The following is a 26,555-nucleotide window of genomic DNA, read 5'->3' on the forward strand; positions in this document are numbered from 1 at the left end:
TTGCTAATGTATTGGGAATTAAGTGGGACCTGCATAGCCCGTGGCATCCGCCCTCTAGTGGAAGGTGGAAATATGAATGGAAAATTAAAACAATGCTGACGAAATTGTATTTGGAGACAGGATGAATTGGACAAAAGCTTGCCGATAGCTTTATTTAGAATAAGAACACAACCCAGGAGGGATGTGGGAGTTTCACCTTATGAAATGTTATTTGGAATGCCACTAAGGAATGCTGGGATACGAATGAGGAATTTACCTAGTAAAGACAAAGGGTTGATACAATACTTGCAAATACTGTCCCAGACTTTTGATTTTTCAGAAAAGCGGGCTATTTAATACAGACTCCTCCATTGAGCTTCAAAGTACATTCCATTGAAGTGGGGAGACCAGGTGTGGATAAAGACTTGGAAGGACGATTCCCTAAAGCCAAAGTGGGATGGACCATTCCTGGTGTTGCTGACCACAGACACTGCCATCCGGACGAAAGAAAAAGGCTGGACCCGTTACACCAGAGCGAAGAGAGCCAACTTGGAGGAGTCGGAAACATGGAAAGCCTTTCAAAAAGAACCATTGAAACTGGTGTTTAAAAAAAAAAAAACAAAAAAAAACAGTGACTTATATCCTTTTGAAATAACCCTAGTGGCGGTTGGGGGAGAATTATGGATTGAACCGCCTAGAATCTTTGAACCTGATGGAACTTGGACACAAATTTGGTGTTATAATGACAAGGAGAGTGAGTGTTTTCCCATGAATTGGATCTTTGAACCCAAAATTTGGTGGTATGAATCTAAGTTACAACCAAACTGGCAACAAGTAGGTCAGGAGGAAAGTTGGATAGTGGTAACACAAAAGAGAGGGGGTAAGTGTCAAACCACTCTATATTTGCAAATAAACCGAGAGACTGTAGGAAGATATACTTGTACAATGTGGGAGGAGAAGACTATTTAAACACAAGCTCTTTAGTGGTCTCCCCAAGTTCTTTCGAATTTCCTCCTATCCCCTCGTGGATGCTGACTGCTTCAGCTATTAGGAGACGCTCCTGCGGAGAAAGAATAGAGCCGTTGGTATGGTGATCTGTTCGAAAAGTGGGGGACATCGAAAGGGAGAGTTCCAATACTGGAAAACTGCCCAATATGGATGTAATCTGACTCTGGAGGTAACACCAAGGCAAACTCAGAGAGATCCAGCTTGGACTTGTAAAAATCAAAGTAGAGAGTGGATGAGTGGAATCACCCAGATGTGTGAAAATGCAACCAGGGGAGACTCAAGGTGCTATTGGATAGGGAAGGCCTTGTGGTTCAGTGGTTGTGGCACGGAAGGGGAAGGCACTGAGAATCTCCACTTTCTATGTGATAATACTAGGAGTCAGTATTTACAACCAGGAAGGGGTTGTGTAAAGTATTGTGGGAACCTGCTCGGAGTCATCAACCAGCCTATCCCTTAAACCCCCATGGAAAAAGAAAGAACAGAGCATTACTTGCCATAACCCAGGCCTACTCACAAGGTATAATGTGACCCTGTGGTTGGACTGGGAATTATTAGTGGACAACCTGGGGCAGCATTACTAAAATATCTTAATCATACGGTGGTCAAGAAGAAGAAGAAAAGAAGAAAAATGGGAGCTTTCATTAGATGTATGTAGAGCAATGGATATGATAGCCTTCCGAAAATGTGGTTCACAAACCTGGACTGGCCTGTTAGATGAAGGAGGGTTCCTAGGGGACATTTTCAGAAACTGGAAGCAAGCCTTATTTATGGTGGGTGTAATTTTTATTGGATTAATGTTGTTGCCATGTCTAATCCCGGTAATAAGAAACTTAGTAATCACAACTGTGAAAAGTATTATGCAGGCCCAACAAACAGAGAAAACAATGATGGTACTAAAGGAAATTGGTAACCAAATACACCTGTTGGAAAGTATGGACACTCTACACCCTATGAAAAATACTGAAACTGAGAAAGAAAGATTGAAAGAAATAAAAGAAAATATTAAACAAATCACCAATAAGAAATGGGGGAATTGGAGTAATAAAATAATATAAAGTGTTATATTTTACTGAAATAGCCCACTAGGGGGAGCTATACCACGTGGTAATGGCGGAGGGAAAGAATATGTAAATGCTTGAGAGGAGAACAATGAATTGTAAAGGGAGTGGCTATGAATTGAGCGGGAAAAATGTGATTGCTTGATTGGCCAGAAGGATGCCAAGGGCTAATTGGTTAAAAATTGTATTCCCAAATAAGGTAAAAGATAGGGTAATTATTGTCTCTGATTGGTCTGTAACCACCCTCGTCAGGCTAGCTGACCAGGAGTAGGAGGAGTTAGGGAGGGTATAACTACTGTTTCACTTTCGAATTTGGTGTGGCTCTCCTTTGTGACTCAGGTGAAGTCAGGGTGAGACCCACCAGCGCTTTGCAAACCGCTTTCAAATTAACTCTGATTTATTTTTGGAAAATAAAAAGGAACTTTATTTTTCTACTCCGAACCTCGTCTTTGGAATTCTTTAAAAATTCTACAAACACTGTGACTTAACTTGTGTTCTGATGAAGTTGTTAAACGCGTCAGTGGTTTCTTATTACCACGCGTTTTCCTTTTCCTTTTTTTAATTAAATTGTTTTCAAGTTGAGAGACAAGCACGTTTTGCCATTTCAGTTCAGAGCTATCGTAAACTCCTTGAAATATTGGTGTCCTCCGCCCCACTCCGTGAATTACCGCCTAATTACACCTTCCAATAACTTGTTTGCTTCTAATTGCCCGACTGTACTTACAGATTGAATGAGTGTATAATCCATCAGTGATTGGTTTTTTTTAGACTTTATGCTGTAAATGGAAGGTTTTTAACATCGTGTTATCAGCAACTTTATATTCTGATCTTTCCTCTCTCTAGGATTTGTCATGTCTAAAATAGATATATTTTAGGATGCTACAAGATTCCTGATTTGTATGTATGTTTGCATTTCTCCAGGCAGTGGCTTGCTGGGCTGAAGCTGTTTTGCATACTCATAACAACAAAAAGCCTTCTTGCCTAGTATCTTGTTTCCACTGAAGCAGTATAATGATGAACAAAAATCAACAAATGTAACAAAGGACAATGGCATTCTTCTTTGTAGATATTAAAATCTTATTCTAGTTCTCCCATTTAACCAACTAAACCCTTTTTGTTACTATCTTAATAATTTCTGAGGATTAATCTGATTTTGTAAATCATGTTAAGTCAGATATTTTGTTGTATTTTTAAAAATTCTGGTTGTTAATTTGTGGTTTGCAGGTAATGCTAAGCTATAGTAGATAAATACATTATGCTAGACCAGGAATGAAGTTAGTGCAATGCATGAAAATCCACTGTGACATTTGTTCAAGGCAGACAAAGTCTATTTCAGTTGCCAAAGTCATCACATATAAAGAGTGGTAAGGACAGACAAGAAGATTATAGGAAACTCGCTTCCTGTTATTCTGGATACTGCTTATAAGCACTATGTGCTTAAAGCTCAATACATAGGTAGAGATCCCACACACCCCATAGTTAGAGACCCCATACACGGACTTTATGGTTTGTTTCTGTTGCTCCCCTCTGGGAGAAGATTTATTACTAGCAGGACTATCAGATTCTGTAACCGCTTTATTCCCTACTCCATCTGTCTGGCAAATTCACAAGATTCATTTTTCTTGCCATAAACATGTATACATTTGAACTAGACTGTGTTGTTTCTCTGTGTCATAGAATATATGTGGGTATTTGTGTGTGTGTGTGTGTGTGTGTGTGTGTATATTTATTTTTGTAGTGTAGTTTATATTAGAGATAATGACTTTTTGAGAGCTGTGTGCAATGAAATTTCATTTTAATGTATCCTGATTAATGTACATTTAAAGTGACAATAAAGTATTCTAAGTCTAAGTCATGATACGTAAAGAATAATATCCTATTCAATTTTCAGCTTCATTGGATGGCACAACAACTATATCAATTGCACAAGGAAATATGATGAGGTTATAAGTACAGTGAAATGACTTGGAGGGTGAGTATGATGGATCTATTTCTTAATTGAAGTTTTTTGGAATAGAAAATTGCCATCATAATGTAACTAGGCCTAAGGAGAACAATTTCTAGGACTTTTGTCTGAATTAGAGCTAATTCGCAGAAAGTTTTATAACTCTGCTGCAAGGGTAGGTTTCGGAATAGAATAGAATTCTTTATTGGCCAAGTATGATTGGACAAACATGGAATTTGGTGCATAAACTCTCAGTGTACATAAAAGATATAAATGATAAATCATGATCATAGTAATCATAAATACATTCATTATGAATCATAAGATACAACACTTAATGGTAATCATAGGATACTAAATAAGCAATCAACATAAATCATACTAGGAAACTAAATAAACAATATAAATCATAAAGATACAAGCAACAAAGTATAGTTAAAATAATAAAAAAGGAAATAGGTAATACGAAGGTAACAGTCTTAGTAAATAGTTTGTTGTTGGAATTAGTTATTTAGCAGAGTGATGGCATGCAGGGGGGAACTGTCCTTGTGTTAGTTGTTCTGGTGTGCAATGCCCTTGTTTTGAGGGTAGAAGTTGAAACAATTTATGTCCAGAATGTGAGGGGTGTGTAGATATTTTCACAGCCCTTTTTTGATTACACAGGTCCCCAATGGAAGGCAGGTTGGCAGCAATTGTTTTTTTCTGCAGTTCTAATTATCTGTTGAAGTCTGTGTCTGTCTTGTTTTGTTGCAGAGTGAAATTAGACAGTTATAAAGGTGGAGATGACAGACTCAATAATTCCTCTGTAGAACTGAATCTGCAGCTTCTTGGACAGTCTGAGCCTTCTGAGTTGGTGCAGAAAGAACATTATTTATGCTTTTTTAGTTCAGTTTACTTTACTTTACTTTATAGTTTATTTAATTGTCATTGCACCCAATGTTCCCTCTAATTTTTTTTTCAGTGTAAGCAGAAAAGTATAGTGTTTGAGTGGCACATTTTCATGCCTGAGCACCTGAATTTTTTCATCGATGTCACCTAAGACAACAACGAAATCAGTATTATTTGAAACTCAAAGTTATGTTTATTCAAGGTACCCACTTAATTAAAAGTGTTATATAATATCAGTATCACTTAACAATGCTCCTGCTTAGCAACCAAAATGTTGGCTCAGAAAGTCTGGCATTTGAAGCACGCAAGTCTTAAAGCTGTTACAAGATCCTTGCACCCCTAACCCTTTAGGAAAAAAAAAACCAGGGGTCTTCAAACCTGACAGCTTTAAGACTTGTGGACGTCAACTCCCAGAATTCCTCCTCCAGTCATGTTGGCTCAGAAACTCTGGCAGTGAAGCATGCAAGTCTTAAAGCTGTCAAGTTACAAGATCCTTGCACCCATAACCCTTTAGGAAAAAAAAAAACAGGGATCTTCAAACCTGACAGCTTTAAGATTTGTGGACTTCAACTCCCAGAATTCCTCCTCCAGTCATGTTGCGGCGACGTCATCTGCGTGGATCTGCTCCATCTTCGGTTTTTTTCACAGGGGCAAGGCTGCTGCTGAAGATGCCAACGAGCCCCGCCGCCACTAGAATAACTGCTGCCGCTGCCTCCTCCTCCTCCTCCAACTGCACCACCACATTTGCTGCCCGGCGTTAAAGCTGAGGTGAAGCCGCCAAAGCTCCCGCTGGCACCCTGCTCATGGCAGCGCAGCGGTGCCTCCCTCTCTGCTCGGAGCACCTGATCTGGGTTCCGCGTTACCCCTGCCGCCGACTCCACCTCCGCCGTGCTTTTGAGAAGCCATGAGGCCTTTTTTTACTGCTCCCGTTCCCTCCGCCGCCTTCCTACTGGCTCCTGTGGCCTCATGGTTCTTCAAAAGCACGGTGGAGAAGGAATGGGGAGGGAGAACGCGGGGGCCAGCTCAGGTGCTCTGTGTGGATGGGAGGCACCACTGCCATGGGGGGGGTGCCGGGGAGCTTTGGCAGCTTCACCTCAGCCGGAGCATTGGGTGGTAAATCCGGCAGTGCTGTTGGAGGAGGAGGAGGTGGCAGCAGATATTTCTGGTGGTGGCGGGGGCTTTGGGGGTTCATTTCAGCCACAGCACCGGGCGCAAGCGGCTAGGATTGGCCACCCACAAAGGACCTCCCTGGGCTTGCTTTGCTGAACATGGGACGACTGATGGTAGTTTGAGCGGCCGCGGCCAGCGCAAACTACCGTCAGTCGCTCCGTGCTCATCAAAACAAATCTGGGGAGGTCCTTTGTGGGCAGCCAGTTCTAGCCGCCTGCAAAGGACTTCTCGCGTTTGCTTTGCTGAACATGGGGCGACTGAGGGTAATGAGCAGCGCAGCCGGCCCCTAGGAGGTCCTAGGAGACCGGCTGTGCCATGTAAGCTCCTGCCGCCGTCCCTGCGCCTGTGCTAACCCTAGATTTTCTGAGGCCCCTCAGCTTCCGGAGCCTGTGACAGAAATCACTGCGCGGCAGTTAGAAACTGCTGCGCGGTGTTTTTTTGCCACGTGCGTGGCCGTGCGGCTGCGCACCTTAGAGGGAATAGTGATTGTACATCGTACAACGAAATTAAATGCCATTTTCAGCGTACATTATAACTATAAAAATAAAACAAACACACATCCTTCACATTGTATGCAATTGAATTAAAAACCCTTTATTGCATTAGTATTGCACTATATAGTAGAATAGAATATTGTAACTGCCCTGGTATAGAAGCTGTTTTTCAACCTATTTGTCCTTGTTTTTATTATCCTGTACCGTCTGCCAGATGGTAAAGTTCAAAAAAAGGCTGCCCAGGATGAGATGGATCTTTAAGAATATTTTGAACTTTCTTAAGGCAGTGGGAGTTATAAAACTCTTCCAAAGCGGGGAGAGGGCAACCAACGATCCTCTGGACAATGACATTAACCCTTGGAGTTCTATCTGCATTGGCAAAACATACACAGATGTAGTAAGTTAAAATACTCTCTATGGTCAGAGGTAGAAGGTCACCAGCAGTTTTTCATTCAGTTATTGTTTCCTGAGAAGTCTCAGGTAATATAATTTCTGTTGAGCCCTTTTGACCAGTGCTGCAATGTGAGTGCCCCAGGTCAGGTCCTCTTTTATGATAACACCCACTTAAAACTGGCCATTTGCTCCACTTGGTCTCTATTGATAAGCAAAGGCCGGATGTCTGATCTGTTCCTTCTATAGACCACTATAAGCTCCTTAGTCTTATAGGTGCTAATGACCAAGTTATTTTCTCCACACCACAAAAGCAATCAGTCCACCTTATCTTGATAGGCAGACTCATGGTTTTTTTAATGATTTGATGGTGTTTTTGATGCTAGTTGTCCATTTTAAGTCTTGAGATATTATAGAACCTAGAAACTTGAAGGACTCTACTGTTGATACTGTGTTGTCTAGTATTGTAAGAGATATAGGAGGGTTTCTCCTAAAGTCTACCATCATTTCTATGGTTTTGAGTATGTTTAGTTCAAGATTGTTCTGGCTGCACCACAAGGCTAGTTGTTCAACCTCCCATCTGTATGCAGATTCGTTGTCATCTCGAATGAGACCAATCACTGTTGTATCATCTACAAGCTTCAGTACTTTAACAGAGGGATCTTTTAAGATGCAGTCATTGGTGTATGGAGAGAAGAGAAGTGGAGAGGCACACAGCCTGGGGGTGGGGGTGGGGCTGTACTAATTGTACAGGTATCTGATAGCTTGCATGTGAGTACCAAACAACTGATTTAGTTTAGTTAGAAGAATCTGGAATGTTGGTATTGAATGCTGAGATGAAGTCTACCTTTTGTTGAATAATGGCCTCCTGCTGCTTCACATTCGGGGGCGGCGCAAATGAGTTGCGGATTGATGGCGCCATCTTGGGGACCACATGCAGGAGGAATGGGGCTTCGTCAAAGCCGCTTGGCAGCAGCCCTAGCCAGCTGAGTGGGACAAGAAGGAGGCTGGAGGTGGTGCTGCGGAGCTGTGAGTAGTTGCAGAGTTGGGGAGCTTGGCAAGATGGTGGACACCATGAGGCGATCAGGGGCCTCCCCTGAGGCTTCTGATCTCGGCGGGAGGACTTCCAGGGGAACTACTCCTTCAGAGAGAGAGAGGGCCAAAGCAGAAAGAGCACCTCTAAGTCCTCTAGGAAAGGGGGTGCTCATAAGCAGCAAGCGCCCTTCGCCCTCCAGGTCATGTTCACCCCGCAGGCTTTCACTGGTTGCTCAGTCCCCTCCTAGATCTAAAGGCTCTCTAGGGAGTTTCTCCCTGTTCCTCCTCTCTCACCTGAGCACCCAGGGGACTGCCAGGAGGCAGCTGCAGCAAGTAGGCCCGGCTTGCCCCTCAATCAGCTAGCACCAGGCCAGAATTGGAGCCTCCCATTCTTTCATCAGCCTTCCCAGATATTCCAGAAAGATTTCAGAATATTATTGCTCAGGCTATTGCACAAGGCATTATAGCAGGGATGCAGCAGAAGTCCCATTCTTCTAGGTGAAGTTTGTCTTTATCACACAAAGAGGTCATCCAACCAATCTGGAACCTCAACTACTCAGGAGCAAGGGTCGGGTTCCCCTTCTACGGCCAGTGAGGGATCTTGCTTAGATGAGGAAGGCCAGAAGGATGTTGATTTTTCTGAGGATGAGGATTCTCCAATCCCAGAGGCCTCTGTGGTCACAGGTTTTTTCCCTTCTTGTTCGGTCTCTTCTACACAAGGCCAAGGCCACTGCTGACCGGGGGTACTCCTACTGCTGCTGAGACACCTGCTGCCTCTGCAACAAGTAGGAAGCCAAAGGGTCCTTTCCTCAAGCCACAGATGGAGAAGGAGGAAATCCCAACTCCATTGATGTTTCTTAAGATACTCAAGACCCAATGGGCCAAACCTGGAGCTTTTCCCACTCCGTGGAGCAATGATCGTCGTTTTTATAACTTTGATGCCAGCTTTTCCTGGACCTTGCAGATTCTGACGGTGGATACTCCGGTGGCAGCACCGGCGTCTTCTTCATCCCTTGTGGTGGGCGACATCGCCAACAACCTGAAGGCGGAAGATAAGAGAGCAGAACTAACCCTGTGCAAGATCTTCCAAGCATCAACCTGGGCGATCAAGGCAGTGACCACTGCTTCCTTCTTCAACAGGACTTCTTCTTGGCTGATCCAGATGCAGGAGGGCTTCATCATCAGAGGTACGACTCTTGCAAGACATCAAGAAACTTACAGCAGCTACCCAGTTTTCAGCGATGCCACGCTTGATGCGATCAAATATGCCTCAAGGGCGCTCTTCTTTGGTGGCCTCTCCTCTGGCTGTGCAGCTGGCAGGCAGATGCACAGTCTAAATGGAACCTGGCGGCGGTTGAATATTCTTATCGAAAAGCTGTTTGGGCCCCTCCATGAATCCTATTTTAGTGGAGGATAAAAACAAATGCAAGGTCCTCCCTACTACATTGAAGTGCCCTGAGCAATGTCTGGCACCCTACCAGAGGAGGCTTTCCTATCAGCCTCCCGAGGAGAACTTCCAACAGCAGATATTCCTCTTCCAGATATTCTAGCATGGGGACAGACATTTTTATAGGGACAGGAATAGGTCCTAGCAACCCAACAAGTGGCCCTTTCAGGGGGGGGGGGCAGGCATCCGTACTGCAGAAGTACTGTATTTTTTGGAGTATAAGATGCACCGGAGTATAAGACGCAGCAAAGTTTTGAAGAGGCAAATTTTTTAAAAAGTGGGTAGGTAGATAGCGGGATAGAGAGGGAGAGAAAGAGAGAGAAATACAGTAAGTAGGTAGGGAGAGAGAGAGGGTAGTTAGGTAGGTAGATAGGTAGGTAGGTAGATAAAGGGAGAGAGAGAGAGAGAGAATAGAGAGAGAGAGAGAGAGAGAAATACAGTAGATAGGTAGGGAGAGTGTGTGTGTGTGTAGGTAGGTAGGTAGATGTTTCCAGGTGTATTTATGCATGTGCTAGAGAAGAAAATTGCTAATAATCTGCAGCACCTAAGACTTTTGGGAGATTAGTAGAGTGCAAAAACTTTTTTTTCCTTTTGGAAAGCTCTTTAACTGATTGATGAGAATTACATTGATCAAGTGCTGTGCCAGCAGAAACAAAGTCTTAGGTGCTGCAGATTATCAGCAATTTTCTTCTCTAGCACATGCATAAATACACTGGAAACATCTACCTATCTATCTACTCTCCCTTTATCTACCAGCCAGAGTGATCAGGACAATTGAGGCGTCACGGAGGCAATCCACTACCTGCATTTACAATGCTACATGTTCCTCGTTTGTGTCCTGGTACCACTCCACGCAGGTGGAACCGGCAACGTCTTTGGCACTGAAGGCTTGACCCTTCATTCTTCCCAAGGTTAACGTTCCCTTCCATAGGGCTTAGGAGATGGTTCTCCCAGACTTCTGTCCGGCACCTTCCAGAGAGGGAACGTTCTTGGCATTGCCTGGATGTGCGAAGGGCTCTGTGAAGATGAGGCAATCTTCGTCTTCTTCCAGTCCTCTACCCTAGGGCAAGGGTGTACCCAGCTACCATTGGCAGGTGGATTAGGTTAGCCATCACTAGGGCGTGAGGCATGCAGGCTTCCGGTGCCGGCTGGCATCATGGCACATTCTGCCAAGAGTGCGGCCATGTCTGCAGCCTGGTTGACTCATGCGTCCATTGAGGATATTTGTAGGGCGGCCACCTGGGTTTCGCTCTCGCCTTTAATCAGGAAATACCGGCTGGACGCCTTCAGTTGTGGCTTCTTTCAGTAGGAGGGTACTGCAGGAATGCTGGACATTCGAGGGGCTCAGGCCCATTTATTCCCTCCCATGGACACCAAGCTTTGATATGTCCCCTCAGTGACTCATCCCACAGGATACTTGGGAGAATGTCCCAATGTTACCTGAACTGCATTTCTCGAAGTACTGTGGGATGAGTCACTTCCCACCCTAGTTAGTACGCATTTTTGGCATGAGAGGTCCTGAGCCAAGCTTTAGTGGCTGTTGGATCAGTCAGGGTCCTGGGGTTGGGGTGTTGTCTTTCTTATATCCTTCCTTCCCAGTTTCTTTTTTGGAGCACTGACCTTAGATTAAGGAACCATGCAGAGGAGGTAAAGTGGAGTGGCCTCAACTTTAACCTCAGTCTCTGGGCAGATTGGACGTGAGAATAACCATCAGTGACTCATTCCACAGTACTTCAAAAAATGCAGTTCAGGTAAGACCAACTGATATTTACCAAAGAATGTTCTCCAATGCTCTTTAAAACTTGGCATAAATATGCATATTCTACATATTCAATTCAGAGCATACACTGATTTGGGAAAAACAGATTTACTCAATGAGTTAGCGGGAAAGAAATGAACAACTTTCAGGATAAAATCTGGCAAGCATGAAAAAGCAATGAATGTAGGCCCAGTGCAAATGTCAGCAAAGCCTAATTTATCCATTAGCTATAGATAACAATTTCTTGTACTCCAAAAATGTTTTGCAGACCCTGGTCAGTCATAGGAAGAGGTTGTTACATGAAGCTATTGGCAGTCAGGTAGGATATGTGGCTGTTAGGTTTTCTTTCATCTGTGAATGAAGCATAAGTGTGAAACATTTTCCCCAAATCATTAGGTCAAATTTGTCTCACAGGTTTGAGCCTTCCATCCAATGCAGAATTGCAAATTACTATAGATAACCTTGAGGAGAATAGTTTCAAATGAGTCAAGCAAAAGTATTCAGATGAGAATGGGTTTTTAAAAAATATAAACTATAAATACCTACTTCTACCCAGTGGATTGTCCAATACTCCATGAAAAGCGTGCATGTAGGTTTCCGGGGCATTCTCTCAAAATCACTCAATAATGGATTTGTTATGATTACCTTATAAGAAGCCTTATCATCAAATTCGCTTAAAAGTGGCAGAGTCTTTTAGGAATGGGCCAGAATTATAGAACTATCTTATGAATGAAATATAATTGGCTCCTTCAATACTTGTTTTAATTAGATTTGAAAAGGTATTTTTCTCCATGCAATATATTATTAATATTTTAACTTTATAATGTCATTAAAACTTTTTTGCATTGATTTACTGAAATACTTTTATATTAGGATTAAATGTCTTATGATTTTAACACTGTTATTTTGTGATAAACCTTGTCTTCAAATTTGGCATATTTTCAGTTTTAATCATTTTCAATCATTTTTTAATTAATTATTTAAAATGCCCCTTGATTTGGATGATCCTGAAAAAGATAAGCAGAGTTAGTAGTTCCATGACAGTTTATCCGGAAATCCCAAATGTAGAGGCTAAGCTGGAAAGTTAACAAAATATTTTAGAAGCAGTGAGGGGCAAATCACATTTACAATGGATATTAAAAAGTCTACACATCTTTGTTAAAATTTCAGGTTTAGAGATATAGAAAAATCAGACCAAAATAAAGAACTTCAGATTTTTTCAATCTTTAATATAACATACGTATATGCTGTACAGTTCAGTTGAAAAACAAACTAAAATCTAGGAGAAAAATAAGTGATTAGGAGAAAAATTTATCTGAAGGGAGAATTTAGTGTACTTTGTGATATACATTAATTAGATAATTTTTTCTTCTGGTTGAAAATAATGTAGTATTTTAATTTTGCCAGGAGATGGCAGGTCAGAACAATAAAGTATTTGCCAATATAAGGACTGCCTGGCTAAACTCATCTATATAGCAGAGTACTAAAGCTCTTGTTCTGTAACCTTTAATTGGTGAAAATGATGTCTCACTGGACAACTGTTTTGAATCGATACCTCAAATGAGTTAACTTTATAAAATACTTTATGACAAAAACATACTTTATAAAATATTTTATGACAGAATACAAAATAGCATAAAGCATTTCCTGAGGTCAACTCTTGATGTTTGACTGCTCAGTAGTTCAAGATGGGCTGCTTTCAAGGTAGATTCATTTCTGAATATCTCCCAGAATTTTAAAGAACTTTTGCAGTAAAGGCAGTACATTGAAAGCTCTGTAACTGTTGAAAGCATTGAGGAGTCTGGTAAATAAATAATTCTTAAATGATAACTCGGGGGTGAAGGGGTTGTATGGTATTTGATTATTGCTGAAAAATATTTTATTGTAAATAACTTCTATGCCTTTAGCAGTTTGATGTGTACTGTAAGATTATTAGATAAAGGTACTGTAATCTCTGTCATGAAAAGACTAAATAGTGGGGAAAGGGGGAGAAGGTGCTACGATGCTGTTAAAGTCTTCTGTTCAGCTGGCTAATATAACCCTAATTGGGCCACAAAACAACAAAGCAAAGCACAACACAAAGCAAAATATTTTTCTATGAGGGCATAGAGAGTGCATATTATATTAACCTGTAGGTAAAATAAGTTATACTGGAGGACTATCCATACCCTTTGGAAGGGGAACCAATGCTCCTTCATATCTTATTTTAATCTGTCTGTCAATTATATCATTTTGGAAAGCTGAAATAAAGAACAGATTTAATTAAGATGAGAAAATTATATTGCTATTAATCCATCCATCCATCTATTGATAAAATTTATTGGCCACCCATCTTACAATAGGGTAACTGGGTAGCTTGCAGTCATTAAATACATATACATTAAAATATAAATAAATTAAAGCCAAACATTAAAATCAAAGGTCACATGGGCAGGTGGAAGTGTAATGGGGGGAGGTGGGATCTGTTACTTGATCAATCACCTCCACTATGCTGTTTCCCCATTGGGAACCAAAGCCAACTGGCAGAGCCACATTTTCAGGCCCTTACAAAAGGATAGGAGAGTTGGAGCCAACCTCACATTGGGAGCAATATATTCCAGAGAGCAGGAGCAACAGCAGAAAGCCCTCCTCCTGGACCCTGCCAGCCAGAAAAATCAGGCCCACAGCATGCCTCCTCTACCAGCATGAGTGGGATCAGCCAATCTGATTGGGGTGACACAATTCCTCAAATAACCTGGACCCATGCCATAAAGGGCTTTAAAGGTGATCATTAACACCTTGAATTGTACCCGGAAGCAGACTGCAATCAACGCAGCTCGCAGAGCAACAGTGTTACAGGGGCCATTCTTGGGCTCTCTAAAACTGCCCACACTGCTGCACTCTGCACCAGCTGTGGCTTCTGAAAGCTCTTCAAGGCTAGTCCTAGCTAGAGCAGATTACAATAGTCCAGCTGCGAGATGACCAGGAACTAAGTGACTGAGCAAGGAAATCCTGATCCAGGAAGTATCGCAACTAGCACACAACACAGAATGGATCTCCTAGCCATGATTACCACCTGCTCCTCAAGCAGGAGTTGTGAGTCCTGTAGAACACGGGTCTCCAATCCTGCCTCACGGCCCACTACTGGGCTGTGGCCTATTTACAATCAGACCAGGGAATACACACGCATGCAGCTTAATTTGCATGAGTGGCATGTCAGAGCACATGCACACAGCTGTACCTATGGAGCAGTGGGCCAAGGTGCACATGCTGCATGTGCATGTGTGCCAACCCACCATTTGCACAGCCTCCTCCCTGATGGGATGCCAAGCTGCAAAGGTTTGTAAATGCTGCAGTAGAGGCCCCAAATTTGCGGACTCAATTTTTTCTGGGCCAGTGCCAGCCAGAGGCAAAAATAGCAAAGTCCCTGTACCCAAAGCTGTTTGGCTTGATCAGAGTTCAGTCAAAGCCTGTTGTCTCCCATCCAGGCCCCGACAGACTTCTGGCACGGCAAGAGGGTGGCCACAGCATCACTTGGGTCATCAAAAGTGGAAATACAGAGTTGAAGCCACTGAGAGGTAAAGAAGAGCATGGATTGTCCCCAACTCACTCTTGTTAGAGATCATCAACAAATGTGACCAATACCATTTCTGTCCCATAACCAGGACTGGATCCTGACTGAAAGGGGTCTGGATAATCCATTTCATCCAGGACCCTCTGCAGCTGCCGGGCCATCACCTTTTCCATTTAACTACATCTGTTTTTTATTTCAACTTTTTCAAATCTAGTGCTCCCTTGATGTGTTGCATTTTCATTTATTTATTTTCAAGCCAAATAACTAAATGTGATAATATTTAATATCTGCATTTGGACCTTAAAGACATAGCATAGTCACTTGAAGAATTGACAGAATTGTGATTAAACCTTGTCTCAGTTCTCCCCTTTCCTTACAAAGACAAGGAATTAAGAAGAAATGTTTTGTGTTGTTTCCCTCAACTATCTTTGAAGAAAATGTGATATTTTCCCTTCAGGAAACGTTATTGTACATGCAAAGATTATACAAGAAACAACCTCTGCAATGAAAGGTAATGCTGAAAGAACTGTTCTGATTATTGGAAGGGGAAGATTTATGTGGTAGAATAGTAGATTTGGAAAACATGTTTTTTAAAGATGTAGATGCTTTTTTCATGCAATAAGAGAGACATGATGTAAACTAGTGTTTCTCTCGGCTGGCTGGGAAATTTTGTCCATGCATCTTAAAGTGGCTAAGGTTCAGAAACATTGATATAGACCAGTGATGGCTAATCTTTTTGGCATCGAGTGCTAAAATTGGAGAGTGCACCGGAGCGCCAGAGCCCAAAAGAGAACAGCTGGCCTTATGGGTTCTGTCATGCGCATGCACACCGGACAGCTGGTCCGATGCACATGCACACTGGCCAGATGTTTTCGTCTGGAACAGCTGGCCGGCCTGCATGTGCGCACCGGAACCAAGAAGAGCAACTACCCACTGTGTGCATGCGCGCCGAACCAACTGCCCACTCCGTGCATCTGCACTGGACAACTAGCTGGTTCGGATGCAGTGACAAAACTCATAAAAGCAGCTGCCCACAGAGAGTCACTGTCTGCCACATAAGCTCTCTATGCCAGGAATCATAAAGATACACTACAGGGGAATGATTCATTATTCCCATTTAGTACAATTTATTAATGTATGAAATTGTATACTGCCTGGCTCTTGATGACTCTGGGTGGCTCATCATAATCAAACATTCATTTCATGTATAGTTTGCAATTTTTAAATGCTTGCTCTGGTTTAGAATCTTGCCTTAACATGTTCTCTTGGTTTAGGAGAAAGTGCTTGCTTCTGGATAGCTACTTTTAAAAAGTGAGTAGAGAAAATGTTTGTTTAGAAATGCTAGATATAGTGATCCAGTTTGTCCCCTTTTGTTGCAACTGGCAGAGGTTCAGAGTTTTCATTGTGACTTGGTTGATCATCTTGATGTACTCTGTGCTTAAATGAGAAAAGGCTTCAGAAGGAAGCAATTTAATTCAAAATCAACCCTTTCCCCACTCCCAGCAACATGTTTTTTCCTATTTTTTGAAATGGAAAGAAAACAAAACACTGCTTCAGAAGACCATTGCTTCCAAAATGAGGTCAGGAAAGTTGGTACTCTCGCATGAGGATGGGACTATGATAAGGTGACCAGACGTCCCGCTTTTGGCGGGACACCCCCGCTTTTTAATGCATTTTCCCGCTTTTTTTGGCGCTGCAGCTCCCAGCCCATCAGCTGCTAGCTTGCTGGGCTGGCTCATCGTTCTGTTCTATCTGCTACCTACAAATTTAAGCCAGCCCAGCCTGCCGCTGACTGATTTAATTGGCCAGGACTCCAGCCAATCAGTGAGCTGGCTGGGATGGAAAATTTTCCATCCCAACCAGCTCACTGATTGGCTGGACTCCTACCCTGAGGACTCCTGCGTGAGTCTCCATTTTCCTTTCATCTTTTGGGGTTGCAGCTGCGCTTGTTGGTGAGTAATCTAATCTAATTCTAATCAGAGAATTTTCCGCTCGCCGCGGCAGGAGGAGAGGGTGGGGGCAGCGGCAGCCGCCCGCAGAGAACTTCCTCTCACTTCGGGGCTCCCGCCGCCCGGCAGAAGCCACTGAAGCGCGTGGAAGTTCTGTGCGGGCGGCTGCCGCTGCCCCCACGCTCTCGTTCGTGCAGAGAATTAGCCTCGGCTGCTGAAGGGATCGGGCCCCCACTTTAATTTCTCCTCCTCCTCCCCTTCCGCCTCAGCAAGAGAAACGGCAGCCGGGCTTCCGCCACGCCCCGCGCCGCCGCTTTTTCTTCTTCCCGGCCTTCCCAGTTAGCTTGCTTGAAGCTCCGAGGAGGCGGGAGGAGGGTCGCAGGAGTGGAAGTGGGGGGAGGTCCCTCCTCTTCCCCTTCTGCCATGAGCAGCAGCAACGGCAGCCGAGCTGGGAAAGGGGCGCTTTAGCAGGGCTGTGGAAGCCCTGTCAAAGCGCACCTTTCCCGGTCGGCAGCTGCAGGGACCGCCCCGCTGCTTTCTCTTCCTCCTCTCTTCCCTTCTGCCATGAGCAGCAGCAACGGCAGCCGAGCTGGGAAATGGGCGCTTTGGCAGGGCTGTGGGAGCCCTGTCAAAGCGCACCTTTCCCGTGTCGGCGGCTGCAGGGACCGCCCCGCCGCTTTATCTTCTTCCTCTCCTCCTCCTTCTGCCATGAGCAGCAGCAACGGCAGCCGAGCTGGGAAAGGGGCGCTTTAGCAGGGCTGTGGGAGCCTGTCAAAGCGCACCTTTCCCGCGTCGGCGGCGGGGACGCCCCGCTGCTTCTCTTCTCCTCCTCCTCTTCCCCTTCTGCCATGAGCAGCAGCAATGGCAGCCGAGCTGGGAAAGGGGCGCTTTAGCAGGGCTGTGGGAGCCTGTCAAAGCGCACCTTTCCCGCGTCGGCGGCTGTAGGGACCGCCCCACCGCTTTCTCTTCTTCCTCTCCTCTTCCCCTTCTGCCATGAGCAGCAGCAACGGCAGCCGAGCTGGGAAAGGGGCGTTTTAGCAGGCTGTGGGAGCCCTGTCAAAGCGCACCTTTCCCGTGTCGGCGGCTGTAGGGACCGCCCCGCCGCTTTATCTTCTTCCTCCTCCTCCTCCCCTTCCGCCCGCAGCAGCAGCAACGGCAGGGGAAAGGAGCGCTTTTGAAGGGTTCCGCCGCGCCCCAAGGACCGCGCCTCGCGCCTCCGTTTCTTCTTCTTTCCCAGCCTCCCAGTTAGCTTGCTTGAAGCTCCGAGGAGGCGGGAGGAGGGTCGCAGGAGTGGAAGTGGGGGAGGTCTTCCCAGCCGGGAAGCTGAGAGGCTGCCGCCCCTTTCGCAGGAAAGTTAACTTTTCTTGGGCGAAATCCTGCCCCCCCCCCCGCGTGGGTGAGTGGTAGGCTGTCCTCTTCCCGCAAGCCGCCCGGAGTTACCTGTGTGTGGTGGGCTGCCCTATGCATTTGCGTGTGTGCGCTGGAAAGAGAGTGAAAAAGAGAGGGAGAAATAATTATATTAATTAGATAGATCAGTCTTTCTCCACCTTGGAGACTTGAAAGTGTGTGGACTTCAACTCCCAGAAAGGGAGTTGGGGAGAAAGGGAGAAAGGAGGAGAGAATGAAAGGATGATGGAAAGAAGAAAGAGGTAAGGAGAGGAGGATGGAAAGGAGAGAAAGAGGGGGAGAGAGGGTAGAAAGGGGAAGAGGAAGAGCAGGAGTAGGAGAAAGGTAAGGGAAGAAGGAAGGGAAAGGAGAGCAGGAAGGAAGAAAGTAGAGAAGGGAGGAAGGGAGAAAAGAAAGGGAAAATAAGGTGGTGTTATAACAGGAGGAAGGGATGGTAAACAAAGCAACCCAAACTGTATATTATAACCTATTAAATGAAATAATAAATGTAAGAATGAAATGTTAAAACACTTGTAACCAAATGACATGCTATATGTGATGATGGGTTTTTTTCTTTTGTTTTGTTTTTATTGTTGTGGGTATGTGTCGTCTATGTAACAAAAAAAAATAAAAAAAGTTGATAGGCAAGAGGAAGGAGGAAGGAAGGAAAAAAGAAAAAGAGGGAGAGAGGAAAGAAGAAAAGATGGAACTAGAAAGCAAAGAAGGAGGGAGGGAGGAAAGGGGAAGACAGGGAAAGAGTAGAAAGACAGAGAAGGTGAAGGTAGATAGGCAGAAGGAAGGAAGAAGGAAGAAATAGGAAAGGAGGGAAGAAGGAAGGAACAGAAGCGAAGAAATGGAAAGAGCAGAAAGACAGAGAAGGTAGATAGGCAAAAGAAATGAAGCTGAAAGAATGGAAGGAGGAAGGAAGAGAAAAAAAGAGGAAGGGAGTGAGTGAGGAAAGAAGAGAGGATGGAAGGAGAAAGGAAGGAAGAGAGGGAAAGAGCAGAAGACAGATAAGGTGAAGGTAGATAAGCAAGAGGAATGAAGGAAGAAGTGAGGAGTCTCGAGGAGGGGGAAAACATTTAGTGACCAAAGTTACAATGGCATTGAAAAAAGTGACTGATGACCATTTTTCACACTTAGCGACCATTTTCACACTTAGCGACCGTTGTGGCATCCTCATGGTTACGCGATCAAAATGTTGATGTTTGGCAACAGATTCGTATTTCTGATGATAGTTTGAAATGGTGACAGTATAAATTATTGCTGGTGTAATACTTAACAATGGTTTTTAAGGATTTCTTTTATTTATAGAATACCTTTTTTATTATTTTGGGGGGATTTTTACTTTTAAATTGTTTATAAAATGTATTTACTACAAGAAATGTTCCTTTTTGCAAATGTGATCTTTGCAAATCTTTGTGATGCAATATGTTCAGACCAGGTTTATGTGTCTCAAAGTGGCTGCTATTCTATGGGCAGGCCAGGTTGGTGCAAGGCAGCTTTGCCAGATTTGGTGTGTTTCACCCTCATTGAATTTTATATCGTATAAAGAATGGAAGGAGGAAGGAAGAGAAAAAAGGAGGAAGGGAGTGAGTGAGGAAAGAAGAGGATGGAAGGAGGGAGGAAGGAAGGAGAGAGGGAAAGAGCAGAAGACAGATAAGGTGAAGGTAGAAGCAAGAGGAATGAAGGAAGAAGTGAGGAGTCTCGAGGAGGGGGAAAACATTTAGTGACCAAAGTTACAATGGCATTGAAAAAAGTGACTGATGACCATTTTTCACACTTAGCGACCATTTCACACTTAGCGACCGTTGTGGCATCCTCATGGTTACGCGATCAAAATGTTGATGTTTGGCAACAGATTCGTATTTCTGATGATAGTTTGAAATGGTGACAGTATAAATTATTGCTGGTGTAATACTTAACAATGGTTTTTAAGGATTTCTTTTATTTATAGAATACCTTTTTTATTATTTTGGGGGGATTTTTACTTTTAAATTGTTTATAAAATGTATTTACTACAAGAAATGTTCCTTTTGCAAATGTGATCTTTGCAAATCTTTGTGATGCAATATGTTCAGACCAGGTTTATGTGTCTCAAAGTGGCTGCTATTCTATGGGCAGGCCAGGTTGGTGCAAGGCAGCTTTGCCAGATTTGGTGTGTTTCACCCTCATTGAATTTTATATCGTATAAATGGAAGGAGGAAGGAAGAGAAAAAGGAGGAAGGGAGTGAGTGAGGAAAGAAGAGGATGGAAGGAGGAGGAAGGAAGGAAGAGAGGGAAAGAGCAGAAGACAGATAAGGTGAAGGTAGATAAGCAAGAGGAATGAAGGAAGAAGTGAGGAGTCTCGAGGAGGGGGAAAACATTTAGTGACCAAAGTTACAATGGCATTGAAAAAAGTGACTGATGACCATTTTTCACACTTAGCGACCATTTTCACACTTAGCGACCGTTGTGGCATCCTCATGGTTACGCGATCAAAATGTTGATGTTTGGCAACAGATTCGTATTTCTGATGATAGTTTGAAATGGTGACAGTATAAATTATTGCTGGTGTAATACTTAACAATGGTTTTTAAGGATTTCTTTTATTTATAGAATACCTTTTTTATTATTTTGGGGGGATTTTTACTTTTAAATTGTTTATAAAATGTATTTACTACAAGAAATGTTCCTTTTTGCAAATGTGATCTTTGCAAATCTTTGTGATGCAATATGTTCAGACCAGGTTTATGTGTCTCAAAGTGGCTGCTATTCTATGGGCAGGCCAGGTTGGTGCAAGGCAGCTTTGCCAGATTTGGTGTGTTTCACCCTCATTGAATTTTATATCGTATAAAGAATGGAAGGAGGAAGGAAGAGAAAAAAGGAGGAAGGGAGTGAGTGAGGAAAGAAGAGGATGGAAGGAGGGAGGAAGGAAGGAAGAGAGGGAAAGAGCAGAAGACAGATAAGGTGAAGGTAGATCAGCAAGAGGAATGAAGGAAGAAGTGAGGAGTCTCGAGGAGGGGGAAAGCATTTAGTGACCAAAGTTACAATGGCATTGAAAAAAGTGACTGATGACCATTTTTCACACTTAGCGACCATTGCGACCATTTTTCACACTTAGCAACCGTTGCGACCATTTTTCACACATGCAGCATCCTCATGGTCACGTGATCAAAATTTTGTTTGGCAACAGATTCGTATTTATGCTGGTTTCAGTGTCCTGGGGTGACCTTTTGACAAAAAAATTTTTTTTAATCAAGCACACACACACCACACACCCCCCCGGTAAAGGGTGTCCCTCTTTTCCAATCTGAAAATCTGGTCACCTTAGACTATGACTGTGAGAGAAGTACAAAAAGAGAAGAATCATGGTCTCTCTAGGGTTTTTTTTCTCTCCTGTCCAACCTTCTTTCTCCATATTTGCTGGAGAACTGAAATGCTGTGCTACATTTATTTTTCTCTCTCTAGCAAACCTATACAACTGCTAGAAAGGAGAAAAGCTTAATTGGGAGATGGGGTGGAGGGGTTATAGGGAAAATATCAACCTTGAGGAATGCCTTCCAGGAGGTGGATATTCCTCCTTCAAAAGTCTGGTGTGTCTGTGTGTGTGGGCTGTGTGTCTGTGTGTGTGTGGTGTGTGTGTGTGTGTGTGTGTGTGTGAGAGAGAGAGAGAGAGAGAGAGAACAAGACAAGTGGATCCAATTAGATTACAATTCCTGGTTAGGCTCCTCCCTGCCAACCAGAATGTTTGTCCAGAGAGTTGTATTGTTTTTTCTGATGGAAAACATCACTCTTGCCAGATCATTTTGATGTCTTGAACAAACAGCAGTTTACCTTGGCACCATAGCAAGAAAAGTGGGTGGATGAAGTAGAAAACACCAATTCAGATAAGTGATATTAACCAAAGAATTTAGAGAAGATTTGGTGACAACAAGCAAGAAAAATGATTGGAGAACCTTTGGTGAGAATTAATGCTGAATAAACTTACCAAGGTTGATTCACCTGAGACTCTTATTTTTAAATCCTCTCTTAATGCCAGTGACTGTTCACTGTTGGGAATTTTAGCATTGGTTTTGCCTACCCAGCTTCTCCTTACTATACTGGCTAATTCTTCTGAAAAATATTTAAATATTTCCTAATATCTGAATGGATATTCATTGTATGCCTAACAAAGCCGAAGCCCATCTCCTGTTTCCTCAAGATATGCTGTTGTGGCTGCCAGCCCTGGATAGTGTCCTGCTTGCTAACAATGCTGTATTGGCTTAGTGCTGGCACTTTGCCTACTCATGAGGCAGACTGTTGTTTTAATATAATAATCGTCTTGTTGCACAGTGTTTAAGTAACGGTCACCTGCACTAGCTTGCTCAGCTGTTTCGTACAGAGTTGGCTGCTTTAGCAACAACCCCCAGCCTGAGAGAGCTCACTATTTAATTTTAAAGAGAATGGTAGAATTTGGTTTTTCTGATTTCCTCTAAACTTTCTTCCAAACCAAAACTTGAAATTGATATCTATGTTGTTTCTTATTTTGATAGCTGCCAAAAGTTGTTTCTCCCTCTTCGCTCTTATCTTTTATTTCTCGTAGCGAGGCTGGATCCACCATTTGTGAAAATTGAAGACCATAGCAGATAAAGGGAGCATAGTAGAATTTCATCTTCTGGCTTTTTAAAGTTGGATACATCAGACTTCGGCACACCCTAACACACACAAGTTCGTCCACCTATAGTGAATGCATGGGTTGAGCATCTGTTGTGGGTAGAGTGGTTCAGATGCAGCCTAAGGTTTTCCATCTGGTCTCTTGAAAGTTTAGAGAGGCCTTTGCTCCTCCCTGGAGCCTCATTTCTCATAATTAACCCTTAGTACATTTTTTGCAAGTCTAAAGGTTCCCCTCGCACATATGTGCTAGTCGTTCCCGACTCTAGGTGGGGTGGTGCTCATCTCTGTTTCAAAGCCAAAGAGCCAGTGCTGTCCAAATACGTCTCCGTGGTCATGTGGCTGACATGACTAAATGCCAAATTATTTATCTGGAAGAATACTACCTCCAGCATTTTTTGTTCCAGCATTTTTTGTTCCAGCATTTTTTGTTCTTGTTTTATTTTAAAACAAGAATAAACTAAATGTCTATATTTTTTCAGGATCAGGATAGTGTAAGTCACAAGACATTCAAGAATTTTAACAGGATTGTGCAGTCCTTGACTGACCTCTGGTTATTTCTTGCCATCACTTTTTCCCAATTGGAAGTCCTGTATACTGACTGGGAGTTGGTCTAACATTTATGGAGTTCACCATGGCTGGGGAAAATGGCTGCTCCTAATTTTCCCCAAGACTCAGTTATTTTTTCCCTTTATCTATGCACTTTCTTAAAAGTATTCAAGACTTTTCCTCAACTATATTTCCTATCATCAAGAACATGTAGCATATTTGAACCCAATTCAAAGTAAGTATATGCATTGGAATTGGGGAAGGAATAAAATCTATTTAGGAAAGATTTAAACACAATAAACACAACCCAAACTTCATGTGTGGCTTAGAAGTAAGGAAAAATTCTACGTCTAGTAGTATTTCTCCTCACTTTGTGCTCTGATGGAAAAAAACAGAAATGTTGATAAGCGGAGCTCCCTATTTTCATATTCAGAAAATAGCTTTGGATCTAGATGAGCATTATAGGTTGCGCACAACACCCCCCGCCCCCGAGATTGGTTCATAGTTTTAATGAATAAAAAGCAAGGTTGAGATTTATGTGAGGTAAAATGGGAATTCTTATACATGACTCTTTCTGTCTCTGCAGAGAATCCAAAACCAGACAATCACCCAGTAAGCCAAGAACTTCTTTATCGTTCCCAAAGCACAGAAAGGCCACTGTGAGTGTTGTGGAGAAGATTTCAAAGATTTACAGATGGTAAGAAAGTACACTATCTAGAATTGCCGTAGACATTTTTAGGCTTTATTGAGATGTCTATTTATGACAGCATCTGTCATTCCTGGACCAGGTGCGTAAAACATGAATTTCATGTAGTTAAAGTTGTTACTGCTAACAGCATTATGACTGATACGTAGCGGTATGTTGCAAATATCTTTGCATAGAATTCCATTACAATACATCATAAAATAGTCAAATACAGTAGCTAAATTAAAACGTTGGATAAAAATTATTCTTTCTTACCCAAATATTCAATTAATTGGTGAAAAACCATTAAAGAATGGCAGCGGACACTCTTGAGGAGTTTTACTGCTCCCTTACCTAATAGTGCAGACTTACCTGAGGTAGAACTATATTGAACGCTGTTGAGACTAGTGGGTGGCTATCTCTAGGTTTATTGCTTCAGAAATTTAAAATCTGGTAGTTTTCTTTGTATCTTCTACATTCCTCAAACAGAATGAGCTGCTGGACATCCTGATAATAGAATGAAACCTGAAAACCAGATCCATTTTGAGATGTTTTGAATGAATGCTCTTGGGTAATTTAAACCTACCTTGATTCAGCTCTTGCCTTTTTAAAAAAATAGGCTATTCAATTGTTTGCTTTGTCAGTTAAGTTCCAGAGCACAAAGCCTTCTACCTGCCTTTTCACAGAAGAATTTTCCTTTCTTTGTCTGGGTGGTAGATATAATGAGATGGAACAGGGTGGTTTTTCTCATGCTTGGTTTAATATTCTTGTTTTTTTTTCCATTTACAAATTTTGCTCATTGTGTTAACTTTCTGATGGCATTTTCTTCACAGCATCTTCAAAGCTTGCAACATCAGGAATTTTTCCTGGATTTCCTATGCTTTGTCCTATGCTTTCTTAGATAGCATCCTCTCCCAACTGAGCAGTGACTTTGTGCCTTCCTGCACTCCACTGCTGAGGTATAAGTATGATCCATAGGTAGAGAAAAGAGTATCAAAGATGATACTGTTTCAAAGTATGAGAATTTCTGACTTCCCTTTGCTTACTAAAGATTTTGTGTCCTCCCACCTCTAAAAAAAGTCCCCCCCCCCTTCCTGCAACTAGCAAAACATGCAGGCAGAAGAGAGAGACAGACAGGAGTAGATCTTTAGTGAGAAATTATGTCCGGAATTCATCCTGGTTTTGAAAGCAAATTTAGGATTCTTATTCTTCAGATCAATGCAAGATGCCCACATAATAAAGCCAAAATTCTGGGTATGTCTGGAATAAGCTCCCACCCTCTCCCCTCTCTCTCCCTTTCTCTCCCTCTTCTCTCCCTCTTTCTCTCCCTCTTTCTCTAACCGTGTATGTGTGCATTAGTGAGATTGTATGGAATAGTAAAAGAGGACTAGAGGAATTGATAATCAATTGAGTGATTGATCAATTGATTATTTGCTATTAAGTCATTTTTGATTCCTACTGGCCAAACTGCTAGGTTTATTCCATGAGAATGCCTGGTTCGAGCCCAGTGGAGGAGAAAATCTTGCTGATTTGTGTAAAATTTAAGTACTATTTTTGGCAGTGCAGGACAATAACATAGGCAGAACACTTGTGATAGTTGAAAGCTTTACATTGATATCTTCCTCTTTTTCTTCTCAGTGTATGTAATGATGTTTCTTCTGAATTTGAAATGGAGGCTGCTGAAAATGTCAAAGTACCATTTTCAGGTCAGGTAGTGAAAAGTCAGATACTTTTTGAGGGCTCAGCAGATCATCTTGTTAGCTTGGGGGATCCACCATGCTTGCTTAAGGAGCCAAATTTCCTTCACCTGTCAGTAACATCCATGGAGATGACCACCACACTGGTGTCATTTGCCTCTGACACCCATGAAAAAGGCAGAGTGATTGCTGACACTTGCCTAAAGACTGCAGTCCCCGTTGAATGCAAATTTGAGGTTTCTCTTCAGGAGGGGAAATTCCCGACACAAATTCCCGACACAAGCTGGCATGTTACCTTGCAAATGCAAGCACCCTTATGGGCAATATGGACAGGTGAAAAAAGACAAACATTATATCAGATAAAAGCCTGTCTAATAAGAATTTTTCCCTACAGACTAACAAGTTGAAACAACAGGTTACTTATTTCCTAGTCAACTCAATTTGCCTGCAATTCTATCATACACCCCCAGCTCTTATTGTGTTCCCCCACAGTTACCTCAGAAAGTCCTGCACTGTCAGTCTTGTAAGCCTGTTGCTATAGACACGAGCTATCTCAAAAATCCAATGCAACAGCTAGACCAGAAGGAGGTGGAGGCAATCTCTCCCTGTAAGGAATGGGAAATGCACAATTCTTGCAACTTTTCCAGCATTGATAGTACATTGAGCGGCCTATCTAGATTCCATGAGGACAAACAAGTACCCTGGAATTGGTGGACTGTGAACTTGAGCGCTGCTCACCTTGCATGGATATATTTGAGCTAGCACAGAATATGTTGCCATAGCAACCAGGTTCGGGACCCAACATTTCCTTTCTTACCCACTGACTAGTCCTTCAGCAGAAGCAAAGGTCTCTTCCAATATGTCTGAATGAGTTGAAATATTTCTTTGGGTGCTGGCAGGTGCATCCCATCTCTCTTCAGAGAGTCCAAAG

At 42.8% G+C, this 26,555-nt stretch overlaps 1 protein-coding gene across 5 annotated transcripts in view; it reads left to right on the top strand.

The window, feature by feature from the left end:
• Nucleotides 1–9,071: 9,071 nt before the first annotated feature.
• ADAM11 (ADAM metallopeptidase domain 11) overlaps nucleotides 9,072–26,555 on the top strand; it is a 108,825-nt gene continuing 91,341 nt past the window's right edge. For 2 of the 5 annotated variants that reach the window (XM_032236714.1, XM_032236718.1), the window contains exons 1-5: nucleotides 9,072–9,154; nucleotides 11,442–11,492; nucleotides 15,184–15,237; nucleotides 16,001–16,037; nucleotides 23,829–23,939. The gene's annotated coding sequence lies outside the window, so the exon portion shown is untranslated. Of the gene's footprint in view, nucleotides 9,155–10,151; nucleotides 11,493–15,183; nucleotides 15,238–16,000; nucleotides 16,038–21,751; nucleotides 22,005–23,828; nucleotides 23,940–26,555 lie in introns of those variants that run through there. The other 3 variants (XM_032236716.1, XM_032236715.1, XM_032236717.1) reach the window with 3 other exon arrangements.

The sequence above is a fragment of the Thamnophis elegans genome, chromosome Z (genome assembly GCF_009769535.1).
Source record: "Thamnophis elegans isolate rThaEle1 chromosome Z, rThaEle1.pri, whole genome shotgun sequence".
Classification (NCBI taxonomy): domain Eukaryota; kingdom Metazoa; phylum Chordata; class Lepidosauria; order Squamata; family Colubridae; genus Thamnophis; species Thamnophis elegans.